The 24230-nt window shown below is 37.0% G+C and overlaps 1 long non-coding RNA gene across 1 annotated transcript in view; it reads right to left on the bottom strand.

Moving 5' to 3' along the window:
- Positions 1 to 12979, bottom strand: part of LOC122802840 — a 128276-nt gene extending 115297 nt beyond the window's left edge. The window contains exon 1 of the long non-coding RNA XR_006364998.1: positions 12862 to 12979. This is a non-coding gene — a long non-coding RNA (uncharacterized LOC122802840). The remainder of the gene's footprint in view (positions 1 to 12861) is intronic.
- Positions 12980 to 24230: the final 11251 nt, after the last annotated feature.

The raw sequence follows: 24230 nt of genomic DNA, 5'->3' as shown, positions 1-24230 counted from the left end.
AGAACTATATAAAACAAACATATTTAGAAAGAAAATTACTTCATAAATTAATTTTTTAAGTAATTAATTCCTGTCAGTGCAGTGAAATTGGTGGAGCTGAAGAAATCTGCTGCTATCCTGTGTTCATCCTTGGCCACGCCCCCCTGTTAGATTGTATTTTGATCGATTCAAGTAAATCTAAATAAGGCACATGAGCATCTTGGTTCATAAAGGGGGGAACTGTAACTAGTGGTGACTTGGGGGGGGGGTTACCCATGGTAATATGAACTTGGAGTAGTCACACAGAGTTAATCTTGTCTAACTAGTCTGGAGGAGTGTTTATCTTTGATGTAGATTGATACTCCTCCACCTTTGGTTCTTGTATATTCACCACCAAGTTGACCAAGGGCAGTGGTGAGGTTTGTAACTCCCTTGCTCACAGGTAAATCAGTGCAGCAGGTTCTAAACTCAGTGATGTTGACTGTTTAAATTATAGTAAAGTTAAAGAAAGTTTGCTTGCTTGTTACTAGTTAACGCCAGAACTGTACAATAAAAAGTTTAGAGAATGTAGGAGAAAGGCTGATGAACGTATGCCTGGGTATATTTGCAGAAATCAACACTTTTTCACAGATGGGGTGTTGATGTAATGTTTCCACATTTGAAAAGCCTGCAGATCTTTTGGTCAGGGAACAAGCCTTTAGCAATATGTCAGAATACATATGGATTTGGGTGGCAGAACAGGAGTGTAACACTGCTGAGGAGATGAGGAGGAAAGGGGACCTTTACTTAGCTAGTGAGTTGCCACTGTATAGGAGGGGGGGATCCAGCACTGCACATGGGTATAGGGGAAACCATAGGGTCCAGCCTAGGCCACTCCAGCAACTTACACATGACACAATGGAAACCACAGGTTCAGGTACATGCCCAGGTTTTGGGGAAAGATTTTTTTAAATGTTACTAAATTTGGCATGTATGGCCTCATTGTCCATTAAGACAAGGGGCAGAAGAAGAATCTCAGGACATCCAGCAAGACTAGCACTAAAATGGTGGTGGATTGTTTAGAGGCAACAGCTTGTACCTAACTATCACAAAAGTCTGCACCATATCTTTGTAGAAGGGAAGTAGGTAATTGTAAAAAGGGTCACAGCATCAGATATAACCATAGTTAAACCTGCAGTGGTCAGACAGGAGCAATACTTTCCTGGGCAGCCCACACTAGTAACAGCCTTATGTGGGAAACCTTTTCAGGTACCTTTGGCTAGGGTCTGTCTGTAATGGGAAGGTAGGAGGAAGATAGTAAGCAAACAGCTGTGTTTGAGAGAATTCCTGCTGATGTCCTAACAGGCAATGATTTTGACAGTACAGTACCTTGTGTGCATGCTATTACATGCAGCCAGACATGGATGCAAACAAACCCGAAGAGAAGGCAGTAGTGGGGGAGGTACAGCCAAGGCCTACACCTCCATCTGGGGCAAGTGATGTGGCTACTTCAGAGAGAGAACTGCCAATAGCAGTGATCTGGGATCTGAACCACATCAGGGAAAGGTACTTGGATTTTCTTGGAAAGTGAGAGTACTAGGGGAGAGGTAAGTGACAGTAGTCAGTGAGAACCTGAAGCACCACTGACAGGCAGTATCAGACCTCCTCTAGAAGGGGAGTTGGTGAGCATCAGTAAGGAGGAATAAAGGCAGGCTCAGGTCTTAAATCCTACAAAACTTTAAAGAGGTAGCCAAGGAGGCTCCTGATACTCATGGGCAAAGACAGCCAAATATTGGGACAAAGGAGTGTTGTACATGGAATAGATGGATCCCTGAAGGAGGGCTACATGCATTTCTGGCAATAGCTCTTGATATTTCTTTTGCAGGCCACATAGGCATAAAGCATATTAAAAGATGGCTTATACAGATATTGTATTGCCTGGGATTGCAAATGATGTAACAAGGTACTGCAGGACCTCTGAGCAATGCCAGAAAGTTGCTAAGGCTTGAGACAAAGACAAAGACAAAGCTTCTTTAATGCCATTTCTCAATTTTGAGGAGCCATTTCAGAGGGTAGCTATGGATATTGTGGGACCTCTGAGTACCCAACACAACGTACTCACACGTAAGGCAGGTGCAAAAGGCCAAAAAACCCAAACGAGAAAGTCAAAATGAGGCCAGCACCAAAGAGTGAAAGTATATATAATACACTTTAATACACTATGGCAAAACAAAAGAATCAGACCAGTTTTGTCCCCATGGCCTTCTTCAGTGATACACTGCTAACAATTAGTGAATAATTGGAGAAGTATCTATATCCTGGAGGAAATCTATTGTAACTGTAAAGGAGGGTAAAGATCCATCAAATCCATCTTCAAGACCATGTCAGTACTAAACCATGATTATGTCTACAATGGCTAAAAGAATGGCAAAAGTGATGCCAAAATTAATAGATATGGATCAATGTGGTTTTGCAGAGGGGAGGCAAACATTCAACAATATTAACAAATATTGATGATCCAGAAGGAAGCAGAATGTAAAAAAATACACTGTTGTTGGTGGGTCTTGATGCAGAGAAAACATTAGACAGAGTAAGCTGGGACTTTATAAGCAGGGCAATGGAAGCATTTGCATTCACTGATAAAATAATAAGGTTGATTAGGAGGATATATGAGGGAGCAGAGGTGAAAATTAAAGTGGGTGGGCTCCTCTGATAATTTCTGCTTGAGCAGAGGAACTAGGCAGGGGTGTCTTCCTTCTCCTTTGTTATCTGCATTATATTTAAACCGCTGGCAATGAAAATAAGGGACTCAGAAATCCAAGGATATAATTGGTATGGTAGTCAAGAAAAGCTGGCTATATTTGCATATGGTATTATTTTATACCTGATAAAACCAGTAAAGGACATTACCATGTTGTGGAACATTTTGAGACCATTTCAAATCTTTTTGGGATACATAATTAATGAAGCGAAAAGAAAAGTAATAGCGGTAAATTATGTACCCACACATGAACTTGTTGAGCAATATCAATATTTATGGGGACAAGATAAAATTAAGTATTTAGGAGTATGCATTACAAATTATTCTGTTGTAGCAGCTAAGGATATGTGGGAAGACACTAAACACAAGTTAATACAAAAACTGAGAAATTGGAAGCTCTGTTATATGGATAGGGATAGTAAGATACAAACAGTAAAAATGTTTTTAATCCCCATAATCTTATACAGAGGTCAGTCATATGTTTATTAACCTGAGGAGAAGTTTTGGATAGCAATTAATAAAGAGCTGAAGGATTTTATCTGGGAGGGGAAGATGGCAAGAGTCAATTGGGATAATTTGATTCTTCCAATAGAACAAGGCAGATTAGGATTATCCGATTTGAAGCAGTATTTCTGAACTACACAGTTAAGGCTCCTATAGACAGCACAAGCAGAGAAAACTGGCAAAGGAACCAAGGTATCGGGGACAAATAACTAGAGAGGAAAATGTAATAGAATGAGAAGATGCCAAGAATTTATTTGAACTGTAGGTTAAAGATTGCCTTACCTGTCATGGATTAATACCGTAGTATAGGCAAAGAGAAAGAAAGAACAGGGGTCCTAAATGAAAGACCAGCACTGGTAGAGTTTTTAGTAGAATCTAGAACAGAAGCTGTTGTTAAAGGAATAATTAGTAGAGCATATAAAATATTGCATGATATCTATAAGAATCAATCAGAGGAGGCTAGAAAGAATTAAAAAGAGATTGGATAAGCAGTTTACAAAGAAACAATGGAGAGATAAATGTTTCTCTCTTAAATATACAACAAAATCTAAAAGAGTTAGGATTTTTGCTTGAAAGTATTTACATAGATATTTTAAACCCCAAGTGGACTGCAGAGAAATTTTCCTCAGGAAGAAAGCAAATACTGGAGGTGTGATGAGGAAGAAAGAGGTAATTGGGAACATATTTTTTGGGAGTGTAGTGAGTTGGCAGACTTTAAAGATTTTGTACATACTACTCTATCAGAGATACTGCATGAGCAAACTGGTGTAACTAGGAAAGTTATTTTTCTGTGCCATGATACAGAATCGGAATTGTCTAGACATAGTAAGGCTGTGCTGAGTCTAATTATGTTGGCTGCCAAAAAGCTCTTACTAGAAACTGGAAATCAAAGTCTAAACTAACAACACTGGAAGAAGTGAATATAGTAACAGAGATAAAACAACTGGAAGTGTGATCTTTAGAACAGGGTAGGAGCAAACTGCATAGGAAAAAAATGGGAAGTGTGGGAACAATACATACCTGGAAGAAATGAGGTTTAAAAGAAGGCAGAATTCAAATGAACTATGTAGTGTCTGACTGACAGTGATTGGGTAGATTATAAGTGATGTATAATGTTTGCAACTAACATTCTGTCAGTATGGTTTGTGATATAAAATGCCAGCAACTATGATTATAAAAGTATGGTTTGTTTTCATTTATATAAATTTATGATTGCCTATGTCGTAAGTGATAATTTAATAGAGATGTTTTTGTTTAAAAAAAAAAAAAAAAAATCAGGACCTGTCACACTCTTTACAAAATCTTTTCAATATCAGACTTTAATCAGGTTTTGATGAGTGGAAAACTGCAACAGTCACCCCCCCTGCACAAAGATGGGACATCAACTGACACAGTCAACTATATTATGGAATTAATAAATAAGGGCACAGATTGTGTACAAATTCTTGATTCTCGCCAGTTTGGTTTTGTCAGGACAAATCTTCATTAGTTAATCTGGTTGACTTTGTCAAAAAGGTTACTGAAGTACTGGATGAGGGAAAATCTGTGCAAATATACTGCATTTCTAGGCCTCACAAAGCTGTTTCAGACCATCCTCCTCCCAGGCATAGTTGATAAACTTATCCAGCTAAATGTAAACCCCTATGGAACTCATTAGATAGCAAACTGCCTCAGAAGCAGGAGCCAGGAAGTTAAGGTCGGAGGATCCTTCTCCTCCAAAAGACCTGCCACTAGTGGTGTACCACAAGATTCAGTCCTTGGGCCAGTTCTCTTTGGCGTTCATTTCTTGGAGGTGAAAAATAAGGACTTATGGCTGATCACGTCTGCAGATGATTATAAAGTTGTGCTGTTATAACCTCTCCATAAGATGCAAAGATCCTTCAGGAAGGCCTTTTCAAACAAATAGCTTGTGTCAAAGCCATGGCCTAAAACTAAGCACCAAAAATGTATAACTGAATCCTTCAGCAAAGATATATTCTCTGCAACTATCACATCAATATACCCCTAAAAATTGACCCAGTACTTAGGGACTTGGGAACTCATGTGGACAATGAACTGTCATTTAATCACCCACTTCCACTGTTCTAAGGAAATCCTTTTTCATTCTGCAGCTTATTAGAGAGGGTATGGCATCCAGGCCCAAGAAGGTGATCATTCCACTGTATTCTGCTTGTATTAGGCCAATCATTGAGTATAATGCCCCCTTCAGTATGTACCTGCCCAAGCACCTGACCCAACTTGAGCAACTACAGTGTTTACTCACTAAGAAAATCAATGGCCTATAGTACAAAAGAAACACTAATCATCTCAAAGTCCTGTCCCTCTTTCCTGATTCCTAGAGACTACCAAGAGACAATCTCTGCCTCACTTACCGAGCCTCCACCAACCCTATCCTTTCAGATCTACTACACAACTGCAAGTCCATTAGTTGTATTCAGTAAATTTGTCAGTTAAAAGATGGCATAAGTAAAGTACTGCGATATACATGTTTTTCCAGTTAGAAAAAACAATTGCTGCAGATTTCATATTTTAACAGATATATAAAACATGAGACTACTTTTTGAAAAAAAAAAAACAGCTATCTTTTTTGAGTAGAATGGGAACCCTGAAGCAAGCAATCTTTTCACTGTAGTCGCATAAACATACACACATACACGTATAATGGAATAGGGAAGGTACCTACAAAAAGACAAGAAAGTGAAGTGGGAAGGACTTGGTAGAAGCATCTGCTCTGGCAGGAAAAGGAAAAATGTATCCTAGTAGGAGCAGTGAGTACACAACAACTAGTTTACTTTACTTTTCTCATCTGAGTTATGCTTTATTTATTTATTTAGTTTTTTGTCATTTTAGTTTATTATGTCACCCAGGTGAATATGCTGATTAAAAGGGAACATTTTCAGACATAACCTAGCATGCATCTAAAGACAAACATGCAATAACATATTAATATAGAAAACCACAAGACTATGGAAAATGTATAAATAGCAAGAAATTACAGGATTTGTATAAACGGGCAGTTTAACAAAAAATGATATTTAGGTACAATAAATATAAGCTTGGTCCATGGCACAAAAGGATAAAATCCTGACCATGACCTGGTTAACCTGGGATCAGTTAGCAACCTGAACATTTTAGGAGCTGACAGATGAGGCTAGGACTAAGCAGCTAATGTTAGTTTGCCCATCCTGTAGGAGAGAAAGCAAGCCATTACAATGCTAGCACCTACTAGAGACTGGATATCACAGCATCTATTTGGCTAAGAGAGGCATTGCATTCAAGTACTGCAACTTTCACAACAGGTGTGTGGAAACATGCATGCACGTGGTGGATGGCACAGATAGCACCTTGTTTTGTAAGGTGTATGGCAGTTACCAAACACTGGGGCTGGTTTAAAAAGTGGAAAAAAAAATGATTGGCTGTCTGGTTGATCACCACTCCATGGTCAGCTCTCACATCTCAGGGAAAATGGCCATAAGCAATGCAATAGGTCAAATGGCTGTCTGGCAAAGGGTTAGGAAATAAAAGCATATAAAAGATACAAACAGAGCAACAGTATATAGAGTTTTAACAATATTGCTTAAGTTGCAATAGGAAACTGGTATGTCGCAAAGAATATGCTCCAATAGTTTCAATGAACATGCTATGCTACCTCCTTGTTACAGACTGTACTAGAATTTACAATATTGATTGCTAGCCTTCCCTTGAGGGGCTTCAGCATTTTCCTGTGCTGTAAGAGCTTAAATTAGTTAGCTACATAAGGTTTATGTAAGCTGCATAAGGTATGTGTCTTACAAGGCATGGTAGCATTGTAAGACACATACAATGAACACAATTTGCTGCTGACACAGATGAGTATCTTTTAGGGATCCAAGTCACTAGAAAATTGTCTCCACAAAGGTCAGTCATATAACTGCATTCTTTGTTTCCTTTTATGACTTTGTAGTGATTCAACAGTATACATCTTGCCTCTTTCAAACCTCATAATACTAAAGGCTGTACCCTGTGATCTTTTGAAGGTAACAGCCTTTGGGAAGCAAGGGGCCACACTGATGCTAGTCTAAGAGACGGACATCTGGCTAAGTGCTGATCTCATAAGGTCAAAGTGAAATTTCTGATTAGTACATAAGCCATCTCTGTAGTGCAGTGGGATGAAGTATGACTCTAGTAATCCCAGATCAATTAGCGACCTGCATACTAGAAGATCTGGCAGTGGAGAATAAGGGTGAGAACTCTGCCATGGTTCCCCCATCCTGGGATAAGGATGGTAGCTTGGTCTACTGTAAGGGCAGAGGATGAGCTTATCTACTAGGCAGTACCATGATGCACTGTCATTAGTACTGAGCACATAAGAAGTATGCAAGATCTTGCCAAGCTGCTGCTAAGATTGCTTGGACTTGGAGGAAAACACATCCATCGTTTGTAGTTACCTGGATAAATCTCACCCCTATCTCTGGTCATGAGAGAATACAGGTGTTGTTAGGCTAAGCTCCATAGCAGAAAAGGGATTTCTTTGTTCCACATGGGGATACAAGCTGTAGATATCAGTACATCAGGGGGAATAAATAAATGACAAACCAGAAGGAGGAAGCTGATGGTCAGTAGCCCCAGATGGAGGGGGTAGCAAGCATTTATGAAAAAAAAGATTGGGTAGTATATTCAAGGATAATGTGGATTATTCCATGTCAGAATAACTGAGCAACTTATCATCTACCTACTGTCTTTTTAGACTGCATAATTATTACAAGTGCTATTCATTTTCTATCTACAAAAAGAAGAACATTGTTCTGTTTGGTTGATTTTATGCATATTTGGACTCACCCAAATTATTTATTCTGCTTGGGGAAAATACACAATACTCAAGGCAGTAATCAGTACCTCTCACTTGCAAACAGCACGTTGTTACTTAGTACCTGCACAGTGTTCCTCGTCTTCAAATTGATTTTACTACTCACTGACTGTTAACAGGCAAGCTACAACTAAGCATATTGTAATTATAGCTTTCCACATCTCTGATATCTTTATGCACTGTATCAAAGATACAGAGCTGATAAACAAACCTTTGCAGGGCTATACTAGCGACCTACAGTTATGGAGATGTTCTATCATTGATTTCAAAGTATCATAAACCATATTTAAGCTCACATCAGGCACCATTTCTTCTTGTTTAGCTAGTATTTCATCTTTTAACAAATTGAGATTCCATGGAGACATTCTTGACTGTGTTTGTCTTCTGTTCAGGCACCCTCAAAAGAGGTCAGTATTTCACCAGTCATATTTGATGGCTATAAAATAAGGACTGCAATAATAAACTGCATAATAATATAGGAAAAGAGCTGGGAAGACTGCACCATAACTGTAATTTCTTCAAGAAAGGGTGAAATGCTATTGTACAACGTGGTTTGGGGGAGGGCTCACAAAACATGCAGGAAATTTTGTCTGTTGTGTCCCCTTGCTTAATATAACCGAATATGAGGATACTGAATCTTAGAAAAAATAATTCCTTGATGTGGAGTACCTTCATTTCTCACATTGCTGTGATTACCACATAGTTACTCCTCTGAGAATTATCTGTGTCTATCAAACCAGTGTCCAACTCCATTATAACACAAATGTTTGACAGAATTGAAAATGGGAAAAATGTACTGTAGGAATGGTTAAGAAAAGTGTGTGTGTGTGTGTGTGTGTGTGTGTGTTGCGTCTATCCATACAAAGGCACACACACACACATATATATATATATATATATATATATATATATATATATATATATATTATGTGATGTTTTATAATCTATACAGATTATGCTGAACTCTAGAGTTGTATGTTTTTCCCTTGCAGCATACAACTACCAGCATGCAATGCTGCAGATAACAGAATGTTGTTATACTGGCAGAATCATCATTTGAAGAGAATAGCAACATCTGCTGGTCAGAAGAAAACTTCGGACTAGTAAGGGAGTGTGTGTCTTTGCTGCTGACCATTATTCAAAAACATGGAAACAGGGAGAAAATGCAAGAATATTTGATTTAACTATTGATCTGTGTAAATAGCTGGCTAGCTATGGAGCTGTGTATGCATGTATGTAAGTATGATATATGCATATATCTATTTATTAACTATTATGCAGCTGATATAAAATAATTAAAAGTGTTGATTGTTAAATGCAATGTATCTGTATATCTGGGTTAAACCAGATAGTTTCCCATTTGCACTAATTAGTCCAAAATTTATGCAAACATTATTTTAAAAAAATGCAGTCAATGATTAGCCATCAGTGCAACTCATAATATGCAGTAAATTAAAAAGAGATAACAATCTGGGAGTAAGTGAATGCATGAATTTTTGTTCTCGCACTTGGTACATTAACTGATATGCTGTAACTCTGCTTCATAAACACACAATATATTTCAATCCATACATACTGAAAACTGCACTAAATGATGAAAGGAGATGAACATGTCTGGTGTGCATTCACTATGACCACTGTTGCTATAAGATGGCTAAATATTAATGATTTGTTCAGTGGAAGATGGTAGCCAGAGACCATTTTATCATTACAACAGAGAATCCTGTGATTAATAATGGAGTCAGCATCTCTTGTCTGATCTTATACCAGATATCCAGCATAAATAGCTTTTGTTAACAAAACCAACATACAAACCTGAATGCACCCAAACTCATTTAATCTCAATAGTAAAACAGGGTTGAAATGTTCATTCTTACAACAAAACATAATAATCCAGAGATCAAATGTAAATTCATCTGCTAAAGTCAGGTATGAAAGCATTTTATAAATATATTAACAGCTCTTAAAAGGTTTAACAGAGCCATGGAGGGAATTAAAGCAGACAATTGGTGAGACAGAAGAAACATCATAGATGGTCAAAGTCTTTACCACAGTATTCATCTCTTTATTTAATATGTGATACCAAATCACTGAACTGTATTTGTATGTGTAGCTCTATGATGTCTCCAAGACCATTTTAAGTGTTAGACACCTCAAGACGTATAGGCCCAGCTGACATTCCTATGGGTATCTACTGGAGTTTTTATTAAGAAGAGGTTTGTTATGTGTCTCTTCCATCATTTCATACTTTTTCTGTGGTGATATGCTGTAGTTATACTAGCACACAGAGGAGATAGCATAAACAAATTACAAGTTTTAAACAGACTATCCTTATGCAGGACAGCACAGTGGTGTAGCAGTTAGCACTGTTGCTTCACAGCAATGGGTTCTCCGGTTTGAATCTTGTCTGGGGTGCCTTCTGTGTGGAGTCTGTAGATCCTCCTTATATTTGTGTGGGATTTCTCCAGGTGCTCTGGCTTCCTCCCACATTTCAAAGACATGCAGTAGGTGGATTGGACACTCTAAACTGGCCCTAGGTTTGAGTGGGTGGTGCACCCTCTGAGGAGGGTTGGGCCTAAGGCTAGAACCTGACCCGTAAAACCTGTACCTGCTACAGAAACAACAAGAGCTGAAGGGTGCTGGTTGCCCAATGTGCTAAATAGATGGGAGCGGACCCAGGATTCTTACATAAGTGAAATGTAAAGTGCATTCTTTCAGAATTACATGCATCCCAGTGAAATATACATTTTATTATTTTGTCAGATGAATTAATGACCAGTAAATCCAGATTTACTAGCCTTGCTAAATTTTACACTTTAAGAAAACCTGCCCAAGGTATCCAAAACATCGATCGTTATGATACTTGAGCTAACTGAGTAGTTGATAATTGTATCTTTTACACTGTTCACTTGGTTTCCAACAGGATATTCAAGAGAAGACAAAGAGTTTACATTAATGGCTTTACATTTAGGTGGATTAATACTGAGAGTGGTGTCCCTCAGTATTTAATACCTGGTACCCACTCTCAATTTTGTGCTTCCCATACCTCCCATTAACAATTAAGGATGTCTTAATGATTAAATCTGCTGAAAACTACAAGCATGGCATAATAAATTGTACATGTGGTAGCTTGTTTTTTCTCAAGTGATCGCTTGGGGGGGGGGGCTTCCAACTAGCACTCAATTTAACTCTGACCACTGTGCACTTACTCAGTTTAATTTTAGGCAGTTCAGTTTGCACCACCCTGAAGTGGAACTGAAGTTAAAAATGGGGACTGAACTAAATATCTTTGTTCAGTATGTATAATTAACTGGTATTAAGTTCACATCACCACAGTGGTCAGGAAATCCTTCTACGTGGCTCATCTCATCACAAAAGGGTTCTCATCCAGAAAAAAAGAGGTCATTGTTCCCCTCTACTCATCACTCATTAGACCCATTATAGAGGACAATACCCCTTTTGGTATGTACCTCACAAGACATCTACAACAACTGGAAAGACCACAGAAATACCTTACAAAGAGGATTACTGGCCTCAAACAGATGCCCTATGCAGACCGTCTCAAAAAACTACAGCTTTACTCCATCGCATATCGCCTGCTCAGGGGCGATCTCTGCCTAACATACAAATCTATGTCAAACCCAGAGCTGTTGGACATGCTCCACTTAAAGAAATCCCAATCCCTCCGAGCTACACGCTTTAGGGACCTTAACCTTGTCACCGCAATAAACAGAACATGCTGGAGGGATAGATTCCTGTCCCAGAGACTTCCCATACTCTGGAACAGTCTACCTATTTATGTCAAACAGAGCTCCTCATTAGCACTCTTCAAGAAAAATCTTGATGATTGGATGGGAAATGGGAAATTCACCCCGGGGATCACTTCTGTGACTCTGCTCGACTGGGGCACAGGAAAATAATTTTCTTTGGTGGCGAAAGCCAGGGTACATTTTTTGGCTAGGCTTGTATGGGCCCTAGGGCTGATAGCCTAGTACCTACCTATGAACCTATGAACACTTAGTATATGTGCAACAGCACTTTTTAAAATAAGTCTTATACTAAAGTAATTGATTCTAGAAATGGAATTTTATTCAACAAACTCTTTAAAGTTGTAGTCATACTTATTTTTTATTATATCCCCTCCCTGCCCTTTCCACAGGAATAATGAGATTGACAGTACCTAGTTGAAATGTATGCAAAGAATACTTACTAAAGTAATTCCTTCACTGGACAGGCTTGTTTATTACTTAAGTGTAAATCCTATGATGCTGTAAAGCACAAGTGTTTTGTTGATTAAAGAACTCATTCTACTTGGATAATAAGGCATTTAGTATGAAGGCTGGACATTTGGCTGCTACAGCAAAATACAGCATAACTTGCAATGCAGTTTTAAAATCAAACAAGATGAAACCATTACATAGAAAAGATAGGTTCTCTGTCTTATGTAAAGCAGACTACAAAGGGCAACACAGTCAAATCATTGAATTGTTATGACCACTAGAAAGCAGAGCAAAAGTTTTTTGACTAGCGTCTTGGAATCCTTAATTTTAGAGAACTAACAAACTCAGAACATAAGTAATGACTAATATAAACTATGAAATACATTATCATTCATCCAGATAGACTTTGTGAAAGTTTCACAAAAGTGGGATCAGATAATAAAGCTGTGCTTTACTGCTGATAAACTGTAATAGAAACTCATCTCAACACATCTATATATAATAAGACATAACGCATTAATGCATACATATTAATACATAATTAAGTACATAATTCACATAAAGCTGCTTACCATTAACTGTTGCCAGGGCAATCAGGACAATGAAAGCCAATGCCATGTAAGACATGATGGAGAGTTTGTTTCTGGATATGCTTTGGGTCACGCTATACAGCTGATCCTGAATTTATATTTTATTCTTATTAGTGGATCAAGGAAATTGCTTTATCAGAATAAATTATAAAATCCAGAATGAAGAAATTCATTGTACTCTTGCAGTACTATGACAAATATCATTGCATTATTTGCTACTGAAACAGTGCTGAACATGATACAACCTAACCACAGGGAACAACAGAAGAGTCCTTGGTTACAGTTATGAAACTGCAGAACCATAATATCTTCAGTACTAAAATGTAATTAAAATATTGCAAAGTACTATACTATAACTGTTGCCAGGGCAATCAGGACAGTGAAAATGTACTGTAGGAATGGTTAAGAAAAGTGTGCGTGTGTTTGTGTGTATGTGTGTGTGTGTGTGTGTGTGTGTGTGTGTGTGTGTGTGTGCGCGTCTATCCATACAAAGGCACACACACACACACACACACACACACACACACACACACATATATATATATATATATATATATATATATATATATATATATATATATATATATATATATATATATATATATCAATATAAATATATATATTTTATGTGATGTTTTATAATCTATACAGATTATGCTGAACTCTAGAGTTGTATGTTTTTCCCTTGAAGCATACAACTACCAGCATGCAATGCTGCAGATAACAGAATGTTGTTATACTGGCAGAATCATCATTTGAAGAGAATAGCAACATCTGCTGGTCAGAAGAAAACTTCGGACTAGTAAGGGAGTGTGTGTCTTTGCTGCTGACCATTATTCAAAAACATGGAAACAGGGAGAAAATGCAAGAATATTTGATTTAACTATTGATCTGTGTAAATAGCTGGCTAGCTATGGAGCTGTGTATGCATGTATGTAAGTATGAATATATGCATATATCTATTCATTAACTATTATGCATCTGATATAAAATAATTAAAAGTGTTGACTGTTAAATGCAATGTATCTGTATATCTGGGTTAAACCAGATATTTTCCCATTTGCACTAATTAGTCCAAAATTTATGCAAACATTATTTTAAAAAAATAGAGTCAATGATTAGCCATCAGTGCAACTCATAATATGCAGTAAATTAAAAAGAGATAACTATCTGCGAGTAAGTGAATGCATGAATTTATGTTCTCGCACTTGGTACATTAACTGATATGCTGTAACTCTGCTTCATAAACACACAATATATTTCAATCCATACATACTGAAAACTGCACTAAATGATGAAAGGAGATGAACATGTCTGGTGTGCATTCACTATGACCACTGTTGCTATAAGATGGCTAAATATTATAGCAATAACCCACGCCTGGGTGTGGGTAATGCTGGATTTACCCACGGTTGGCGTGATTTGGTCCCAGTGGGCCCGAGGACCAAACAAAGCCAACCGTGGGTAAATACAGCATTACCCACACCCAGAAGTGGGTTATTGCTATTATACCATGACATTATTTAAGAAAAGAAACTATTAATTTTCTTAAATAATGGCATAGTATAATGCCTGTTTACTGCCCTTCCGCAGATGTCTGGCATCCGTGGCAGTTCTGATGTACTGCGCACCTGCGCAGTACATCAGAGCTGTGGGCAAAAGCAATGGAGAAAGCAAGATCTCCGTTGCTTTTTTTTTACTGTTTTCGCTATGTTAAATGGGTTTAACATAGCGAGACAGTTTTAAAATAAGCAACGGAGATGTCCATTGCTTATTTTAAAACTGTCTCACTATGTTAAACCCATTTTAACATAGCAAAACAGTAAAAAAAGCAACGGAGATCTTTCTTTCTCCGTTGCTTTTTTTTTAAAACCTGTCTATAAAATCCAGAATGAAGAAATTCATTGTACTCTTGTTCTCTTGTATATAGATACACACACACACACTATGTGACATTTTATAATCTATACAGATTATGCTGAACTCTAGAGTTGTATAATTTCCCACTGCAGCATACAACTTGAGACTTGAACTACTCTTCTCTCTCTATGCATGGCATAGTGTGTATCAACATTGCAGAAAGATAATAGTCACAGATCATCTATGAGCAGCATATTTAGGTGTCTAGCCAAGCCGAAACTGATAAACAATGAAAGCCAATATCATGTAAAGCATGATGAAGGGTTTGTTTTTGGATATGCTTTGGGTCACCTTATACAGTTGATCCTGAACTTATATGTTATTCTTATTAACGAATCAAGGAAATTGCTTTATCAGAAGAAATTTAAAATGCAGAATGAAGAAATTCATTGCACTCTTGCAGTACTATGACAGATATTATTATTGCATTATTTGCTAATGAAATAGTGCTGAAGATGATACAATTTAACCACACAGAACAACAGACAAGTGCATGGTTACAGTTATGAAACTGCAAAACCACAGTATCTTCAGTAAAAAAAAAATAATTAAAAGATTGCAAAGTACTATACTAGGTCTGATTCCAAGCTTCTGCAATTAAAAAAGAGCAAATTGCACAGAATGGGACACAAAAGGGGCTGATAATATTTATCAGGGCAGAGAATAAAACAGTTTGACCAGTCCCCTACTTTGATCTGCACCAGAGGACTCAGTGCTGGGCCTGTTTTGTAGTGTCTTTATATAAGCTTTCAAAGATGAACTTGAATGGAGGCATGTTAGTTGTCGCAGATATCTCATCCTGCAATAAGCTGAGCACATGAAATGAAGTGAAACAGTACATACAAAATCTACAAATTTTAACAAGCAGTTACAATAGTATATTTGCAGTTTGATGCTGAAGTCTCACACTTTGAGCACAGGAGCCTATACATGACAGAAATCCATTAAAACTAGTTTATCTAAACAAGAGTTTTTCTGATGTCCTGCCTTATGAGTTCACAACTCTGGAACAGTGTGACTGAATGCTGATTTTATTAGTGGGATGTTTCACAGAACTAAGGAGTTTTCCACAAGGAAAAAAGTTAAATGGTACTGCCAGGTCTGAAAGCATTTCAAACAGACCTTCCCTCTGCTGTCAGACTTATGGCTCACATTAAAATTGTTTTACTGTGACAATAATTACAAACTTTTAAACAGATATTGACAAAGTTAATGATGACTACAGCTATAATACATTGCATAATGATATATTTTGCATTCAGATTTTTAAACAGCATTTTATAAATTCCACTTACTTTGCCATACACATACAGTACCTGTCTTCAGAATCTTCATCACTAAAACCAAATATTATCTAGTATCAAAGGAAATCCACCTGTTTAAAATACAGATTTGAAGCAGTACTCACAAAATACAAATAAATAAATAAATAAATGACTAAATGAGAAGCTAAGAACTTATTATGCCAGCAATATGTCTTATATTGCATTATACACTGTTGTATATTCTTTTATTACATGGAACTATTTTATCTATAATTTAGCTTGGTTCATAGCTGAAAAAACTGAATTTTGAATCATTTTACTCTTATGCACAAAAGATTATTAGACCAAATAAATGAAACTTAGAATTAAAGTAATGTTGACAAAGAAGTGCTGGTCAGTACTAAATGTAAAGCAACATGCAAATGGCTTGATTTCCTGTTTTCTGAGCACAGCAATGCAATTGAATGTACCTCATACGAAGTATTTAGATAGCATATTGTTTGAACTAAAATGGCATATTTTGGTTCCAACGAACACCGGACTCAAGGCACAATGTAAAAAACTGGATTTTAATATAAAAATATAACACATAAGCACTTTCATTTAAACAGTATAAGCATTGGTTCTTCATATTGTTTGAACTGTCAATAACTGATAAAAATCCAGCCCCTCTCTTTCACCGTATTTTACAGAATTCAAGAAAAGCACCACAAATGTGCTTTGCAAGAAATGGTAACATTCATGCGTTTATTTAATCTGTTAAACTGAGTCTTGTAGGGATAGTTAGTGAATTATGAGAGACTCTCACTGATCTAAGAAGTTAGGAATATTGCTGAGTGTAATCAATTGGCTTCATATGCTGGATGTGCTGAAAGTTCTATATGTCCAAGAACTTGCCTGATAGCCTGGGATTAAGTTGGGAAGAGAAGCTGTAGAAAATATTTAGAGGGAACAAGATATGAGATTGAGATTCAGTGAATAAGAGTTGAGACATCACCATGGTGCTGGAGTACAGCTGAGATTAAATACTTGGTAGCATCTGGTAAGGTGAGGTGGTAGTGGAGGAGGGTGAGGGGTTGGGAAGGACTAAAGGGATGAAGATATAGACGTGAGAGGGTGGGAATGGCTAACGGGATAAAGATCTAGACACACTTTTAGTGAGCAGTGCATCATTGCTTAGAGAATACTATATATGAGAATATAAGTAAAATTATGAGTGCAGCAAACACAAGGAAATTATGCCACTGGGGCAGAGGAATAGTTTTGGGTAAGTGGATAGCTATTAGGAAGGGGGTGGGGGAGGATAGAGACATCAAGACAATGAAGGAAATGGGGTGGCAAGAAAGCAAGGGAAAATGCAGTTTAGGGGTTTGAACTGATGAGGTGTGGGTATAAGCTTGGAGAAGAATAAACATGAGGAGGCAGTTTGGGATAAGTGCAAAAGAGGGTGGAGGGTAGGAAAAGTGGGGGAAGGATGTGTGCAGACCAGATGTGGTAAGAAGTAACTAAAGGGTGAGACAGACTGATATGAGGGTGTAATCAAAAGTGGAAATTATAAGTGTAGGCAAGAAACTTCTGGAATTCAAAGAATAGGAGAGTTTATAGGAGAAGTTAAGAAGAAACTGAGAAGTTTGTTTAAATTTTATGGGTATGTGAAGGAAGGCGAGGAGGGAGGAAAAGGGCTGAGAGGGAGATAGAGATAAGACAAAACTAAGCATCTGTCAGGATGAATGCAACAGCTACAATGTGTGAGAGGAATAAGGACATTAATGTTTGTTTACTCACTAGATTTATAATTTATTTATTTTACAAAAGCTGTAAAAGCTTCTTTCTGGATAATATGAAACACAAATGCTGCATTATATTGCATGAACCTTTTCACAGTTTTGTTCAGTTTTACAGATGAACAATATTAAATGCATTTTGACATTCAGTAAATGTAAGTGCCATCTGTATTTTTTTTAAATTCATATTTCAGTAATTTTGCATATCTTTAGTTTGTTTTGCAATCGTATTTTATATACAATAAATAAACAGGATTGAGAAGTAAATAAACTAAATAGTTGCAAGTACTAGCAATAATTTAGGATAATCATCTCTGTCAGTAAAAGAAATTGCTTGAGTTTTTTTAAATATAATATTTCTTATAACTGAACATGACACTTATTAATTAAACTCTATTTGAAATTGCTTGAGTTTTTTTATCATTACAATTTTTATTATTATGATTATTATAAACTACTTTATGAGCTGAGCATCCAACTAGTTATTATTATGTAGATTATTTGTATTGAATATCATGTGTTTCCTGCTGCAACATTTCTCTTTTTGTTTATTATGTGGATACATTTTGATGTTTTTTTTATAAGAAGCGTGGTAAATGGAAACCTTCTTCTTCTTTCGATTTTTCCTGGTTAGGGGTCGCGACAGCGGATCACCTGTCCGCTCATGACTGGCAGTGGAGTTTTACGGTGTCGAGTTGCCAGGCCGGCGCCCAACCTTCCACAGAAGGCATGTGGTAAATGGAAACCTAAAAATACAAAATTATGTAAGGATGATACTTGTATACCTAGATTTGATTGAACTGCTTATAGAATATCACAGGAAATTAACAAGAACTAGAGACATTCTGATACTAATAAAACTCATACCTCCAACAGAAAATGAATTGGGATACCATCTGTAGCTGAAAGCAATGATTGTTACCTGCACTGAATCTATATAAACTTATTGCTTGGATTTGTAGTACTTAAGCTGGAAAGCCAGCCATATTCAATTAGACTAGAACTCCCTTCTGTTGTTTTCTCATATTTTAATGGCTCACCAAAGTTATATTACTCTATATGTATTTTACGTATGGAGAGAATAACGGACTCTTGGCTGTTAACACTGAAGGTGACCTTTTGGAGATTTTTTCTTATTCCAAAGCAGATGTTAATTATTTGTAACCTTCTCACATCCCTTCTTACTTGTTAGAGGCAGTATTTACATCCTTATCATGAAAGCCTTATTTGCAGCTACTCATTGTCCTGGAAGGTTTATTTATTGTGGACTGGTCTGTTCTTCCACTTTTTACTAGTCTGGTCTTCATTATGTACAAAGCATGTAGCTTCTGCCATGTAGTTCCACTAGTAACACACTTTATTTTTTCCTTCCTTATCTCTGTAACCAAGACTTCAGTTCCATGTACCAGAAAAGTTTACAGGTTTTTCTGCCTCTGAGTTTGACAAGTAATTACTGCAAAGAGCACCTTGTTTTACTCTTTCCATCAAGAAAACTCACCAACAATTAAGCTCCCTCTATAGAGCTAAACAATACCTGACAGATCAAGCAAGGATTACATTAGCAGCAACATATCTCCTTCCTTTTCTGTTATATACTTCACCTATAGTTACAAATACCAACACTACTTATAAAACTAAACTAGCCTCCTCCTACTACAAAATAGATAAATTTGCAACCAACCAACCTTATAAAACACACCACTGCCTTACATTAAAACAATTAAACAGGCTCTCAACTCCCAAACCAATAGGCATACTCACAACTCATCATTGTCCATAACCTATTGTACTGCCGACAAATGCCAGCATTAAAAAATACTCCACTGTACTATTCTCCCACTACAGAACTTTGCACTTTTAATAAACTTTTATTATGTATCAGCAAGACTTTCTGAACTCCAGCAGACTCTCTCTGCTCTCATTATGTGTCAAAACTCTGGAATGAAATCCACACACAGTTAAAACAGACAGAAAACTTAAATAGTTTCAAAACTTGGCTTAAATGGCACCTATGTCAAAGATGGCTCTGTTCTTCCTGCTCACCTGGCTAGCTTTACTCAGATTACTTTTCTCCATCTCTAGTCACGTTGCTTCCCAATCTTTTAGTACCTTATTGCTTCTCCTCATACTGCACTTAGTTCCTAATCTCTTACTTTTCCTCTTTCTCTTATACCCCACCACTAGCTACAATTCTTCCACTCTCCGTTTCTCTTCCTGCTGATTTCCATAACTTCTCCTTTCATTTCTCTCATCATTTCTTCACCTACATTCTACTTGCCTGTCTGTAAATTATTACCAAGTATAAAAACATCTTAGTTTGATATTATTCCTGTAGCCATCATGTTATAAAAACATTAATTGGTACTATATGATATTTCTTTATTCAATAATTAGCGAATTTATGTTAATTTCTCTCTCTTATTTGTGTTAAAATGTCATGTTCTTGTAAGACGTACTTAAAAAGTCATGTTAATAAGCTCATATATAGATGCTTGTACCCTGAAATTATAAATATACATCATGTGTAACTTAAATGTGGAGCTTTTCTCCCCAACCTCTACAGAAAATGGGTTTTGCCTGGTCAGTCTTTTCCCAGTTAACAAAGACAAACAAACAGACAAATCATCCTTCACTTGGGACTGACTTTTGGTGCTTACCAATTGTTTTTGTGCTACTGAGCTACTGGGTAGAAATTCATGTCTACATTTGCCTCAATACCAACCTTCCCACCCACTACACAGCTCAGATCCATTAAACTCACAAACCATAATCTAACAAGCATTGAAACCCACACCCTGTACCACTTCCTCAAACAAAATAGTGCATATCTTTTTTCCTGCATCCTTACATTAGTGTTCCTCTTGTTTTTGCAGACACACACAAACACACACACACACACACACACACACACACACACACACACACACACACACACACACACACACACACACACACACACACACACACACACACACACAGATACTAAAGGGACACCTTCTTTCCTCATCAGCCTGCAAGTTAACATTGGGTCAGGATACTGCTAGATAGTTCCCCCACTTAAAACTTCTGCTACACTCAGTGGCCCCTTTGAATTTCATTTTGAACACACTAAGTATGCTGTACCAGTGGGCATCCTAGGACACTGAATGTTAAGGGCACATTGTTGGTAGCACCATTAAGAACTTTACAGCAGCCAGTAGATGTGGAATGGAGGGATTATTGGGACTTTACTGCAGACTAAGTGACTAGATTGTACTGATGCACAAGCCAGGACTCATGTGGTAGTGGAAAAAGTGAGTCGAACGCAGTTGCCGCTAATATTTAAGAGAACGTGCCTTAGTGCACTCACAGCTCAAGTTGCTAATTATAATGCATTATATAGACTGAGTTCAACCTTGCTTTTGGCTTATTGCAATCCTAAAAGCATGTCATAATTAACTTCAATCTTAGCTGCATCTATAAGATTTACAGAGTTCTCTGTTCACTCTCTGTTCACCCTCAGGCAGTAATGCCATATTTTTCATTGTTCTTACACTGTACAACCTTTTTTAAATACTTATTAATTCTGTACATTAGGTATTATTTGTCAACCTTTCTGTTTCATATTGTGTCTCTTTAATTAATAAGACTAAAGAATGCAGCAAATTACACAACTCTATATAATACTGTTTTTGTATTAAATATGGATATTTCACTCTTACCAAAATGCAAACCAGATAAGACTCACAAACATTTATTTATCTGCATTTGTTGACTGGGAAAGTCTGACTGGGTATGCAGCTCCTTTTCTGTGGAGGCCTGAGGAGAAAAGCTCTAAAAAATACAAAATTGGTTAAAATGTAGAGAACGTTCCAAGAATAAATTGTCATTAAAAGTAAACACGGTACATGGTATACAGACAAGTAAGTTGTTGTTGTGTCTTTCGGCTTTTCCCTGTTAGGGGTCGCCACAGCGGAACCCCGGTCTGCTAATGATTGGCAGTAGATTTTTATGTGCCGAGTTGCCAGCCCTGATGCACAACCTTCAACAAAGGTACGCCCATTCACGCATGTCTCCACACAGAAGACGCTCTAGCTGAGAATCGAATCAGTCAGCGTCTTACTGTGAGGTGACAACGTTACCACAGCACCACCACCGTGGGGTATATACAGACAAGTAAGTACATATGGTATATCTAAACAACAATATGCATCTAGATACTAGTCAACAGCTAAACTAAACTAAACTAAAATACACCTAAAGTCATTACTACAAATAAATACTACAAAACATCCATCTGGACTGGAAAGCAGACCAAGAATTGCCAGGAAATCCTGAAACTTAATCACCACAAGTAAAAACAAGTGGCATAGTTAGTGTCATTCTATGGGGATCCAGTGTGTGTCAGAACAGGAGGAGATGCTTTGCAAGGAATGGTTTACAGCTCTCGTTGCAGGACTTCTGCACACTGGCTAAAGCCTTTGCTGCCCCCACAGTGCCTTTTCTAATTCAGATTCCAGCTAATGGATCTCTCAATCTAACAAAGGAAACATATGAAATGCCAGAACATGTTAAGGTGGTCTGCTCAGTGCCAGGAGTTTAAGTAACACATTTTATGATATTGAGGCCCTGCTTATATACATGTGTGTCATTAAAGAAACATGGTATAAAGGTACAGAAAACATTCCCTCATTACTGGGGATTTTGCACCTATCACACTTTTGACCTAGTGATAACTGCAATGTAGAATACATAATTATTAATGACCACATTGCTTCTAGCAGATCCATAAACACAAGAAAAAAAAACTGAACTGGTTGAGATCCAAATCTTATTAAATAGAACCAAATGTCAAATCATTGGAAACTAGGCAGCAAATCATTGAAAACCAGGCAGATCGAGCAAAAATCATTTAATAATTCCAAACAATTTTCCAGGTGCACAGAGTGAACTGAAGTCCTTTATTGATTCCAAGCAATTTCCAGATACGCAAGTTAAAACTTTCACCCAGAGGGCTTCTTCAGGTGCATAACTCAACTAACAAAGGCTAGTGTATGGTTTAAATACAGTGTAAAAGTCACATATTTAAGTAAACAGGCAATTAAAAGTCAATTTAAATAAAGGAGATGTGACAAAAACATTATGGCATATTATGATAAAATCTTGTAACTATACATTTAAAAATTATATTTATGAATGCACATACTTGTGTATATGAACCACATTGATAAAAACATACTTTATTATGCATAAAAATTCACATTAATAAAAGTCACATTAATAAATGTGTGCATGTGTGTGTGTCTATATATATATATATATATATATATATCTGTATATATATATATATATATATATATATATATATACACACACACACACACACACACACACACACACACACACACACACACATATACATATAAAACTGGAAATATACATATGAAATAGATGCAATCAGATAATACAGCCCCAAATATGTTGAAGTTAAAACTACACAGATTCATGTTTAGCTTTAGGTATCAGGTTTAGGAAGGCTATGCCATTTAGTCAAGGGATAACATGGGCCCTGAATCATAAAATCCAATTTATTTCTGCAGTCTCAGTCCTAAGGATTATGTTGTCACCTCTTATGTTCTCAAATAGAACTTCTAAAATTAAAAACTTCAAGTTACGGGATGGTCCCTTCTCAAGCATATGTTTGCATAAAGCATTAATGGGTATAGGTCTGTTAATTTCTGAGAGGTGGCTAGATATATGATCTTTGAATTTTTGATTAGTTTTTCTTACATTACACTACATCTCACAATCCCCTTCTTGGACCCCCTGGTGCCTCCATATTGCCTGGCAATAATTATCTAACAGAAGACACAATGCATCATTATACGTCCGAACTGCAACACTTTGAAAACATTGTATACCAATTCAAGAAACTGCAGTGGCAGAGACTAAGCTTCAATGGTTGCTTGCAACATTAGATAGCTCTCAGGGGCTTCAAAATACTTAAAATGCCTACTTTTCATGATTAATACCTGGACCTCTTACAGAGATGCCAACTGATTAATTTAAGTTGTTCCTTTAGATATACAGAGCTGATTAACAGATTTTTGAACCTATAGAACTAGAACTCAGAGCTGAAATTGAGCAGCTGTATATGGAGTTAACAGACACCATAGAACAGAATGCTCAATCTAATCTGTTCTATGATACACTTCATCGCATTGCTGCTTTTGAAAAAATGTCTCATTGAGACTAAGAAAAGGAAGCTGCATAGGGATTTAATGGATTTTCAAAATGGGAACATTTTTTTTTATTGGCATAGTAATCCAAGACATAGAGATATACCTAAGAATGGAACTGAGCCTATCTCAGCTCACAGCATACTATCAACAGAAGCAACTCC

Source organism: Protopterus annectens, chromosome 5.part0, assembly GCF_019279795.1.
Source record: "Protopterus annectens isolate FY-2018-M chromosome 5.part0, PAN1.0, whole genome shotgun sequence".
NCBI lineage: Eukaryota > Metazoa > Chordata > Ceratodontiformes > Protopteridae > Protopterus > Protopterus annectens.
This window is presented reverse-complemented; position numbering and strand designations above follow the sequence as displayed.